Below are 1,544 nucleotides of genomic sequence, written 5' to 3' on the forward strand. Positions count from 1 at the left end.
CCGGCCGTGCCAGCCGTGCCAGCCGCCGGGCCCTGCGGCTCCAGAGGAAAGGTAAGCCTGGAAAAAATGCACCCACTGTGCCGATGTTTTCAGAGGGAGCTGGTGGGGAAGACTGGCACAGCTTCCCGGTGCCGTGCCAGGTCCTCACTGTGACTGCTGAGCCACAGAGACGAGCTCTGCCCGGTCCCACTAAGGGAACCCTGGTCCACAGCCCACCAGGGAACCGGGACCGGGCTCTGCCCTCACCAAAAGGGCTGTGCCAGGCACCAACAGCTCTGGCTCTTGGCCACAGGATGGCACGATGGGCAGCTGATCCATCACAGCCACATCAGGGTTGGTACCTGCAAGGCAGCTGGGACATGGTGGCACCACACCCAACCTACCCCACAGCCGCCCCCTTGGCCGGGACTTTCTGTAGGACCTACAAAAATCGCAGGAGTGGGCAGCAAGGGCTGGAAAGCCGGAATAGTCCCCACAGGAAGGGGTCAGGAAATCATGGGGGGGATGTGAGGGCAAAGCCATGGAGCTGCAGGGCAGAGTCGGGGGGACAGACGCCTGTCAGCGGCCCCACAGTGGATGGGGGGGCCATGAGGGGGCTCCTGCTGAGTCAGCGGCCGGGAAACTCGTCGTGGAAGGTGGAAGGAAGCAGCCGGCAGGAAGCTGCGTGCAGTGCAGCCTCACCACGGCCCGGGCACGGGTCGGCGCCGGCGTGGGGGCGGCAGGGCAGCCGGTCTGCACTCCCAGCACTGCTTATCCAAGGCTGAGCCTTTCCCGGAGAGCTGGGGCTACTGCCAGACCCTGTGAAGCTCAACCCCAACTCTCTGGGGAAACTGAGGCACAGGAAGCCACTGCAGAGCCCCCCTCGGTCCACATCGCGCTGCCCCGGTGCCCGTGTGCGAGCGCACACACCGCACGTGCCTCCAGGCAGGGCGGGACGATCCTCCCCAACGCCGTCCAGAAGCCAAACGCTGTTTAGGAAGCAGAAGGGCAGGAGGGCCAGCAGCGGTGGGGGCAGCACCCAGCACCGCAACAAATCCCCATGGGGCACCCTGGTCCTCCTTCTGCGGGAGCCGCCGGCTCCGGCTCTGCCTCCATTTCCCCTCGGATTTGTTTTCATCCCAGCCCTGGCTGAGGGAGGACCCGCCAGAGGCGAGTTGAACTTTCGTCTGCATCCTTCACACTCTTGCTTCACCCTCCCAAAATAGCAGTGCCTGCCTGGAAACCTCCCCCGGGGCTGGCAGCACCCCGGGTCCCCCAGGGCACCCCGAACCTTCGGGGGCTCATCCCCAACCCTGAGCTCCAGCGATGGGATGGCAGGGGGATGCCCATGTTCACCCTCGGGGTGCACAGTCACCCCTGCTGGGACAGAGGCCACTGAGCCCCATGTGCTGCCCCCAGGCAGGGGCTGCTCCGAGCCCCCAGCCCCTCTCAGAAAGGGCTTTTCTTGGCCCCTGTGCCCTGCCAAGGGCTCGGGCTAAGCCGTCAGCTGACATTCCTCCGGGAGGCCCCTCCGGGCCTGCGCCTCGGGGCGCCCCCGTGGGAGC

This window comes from Chaetura pelagica, unplaced genomic scaffold (assembly GCF_000747805.2).
Source record: "Chaetura pelagica isolate M959 unplaced genomic scaffold, ChaPel_1.0 scaffold47, whole genome shotgun sequence".
NCBI classification, from domain to species: Eukaryota; Metazoa; Chordata; class Aves; order Apodiformes; family Apodidae; genus Chaetura; species Chaetura pelagica.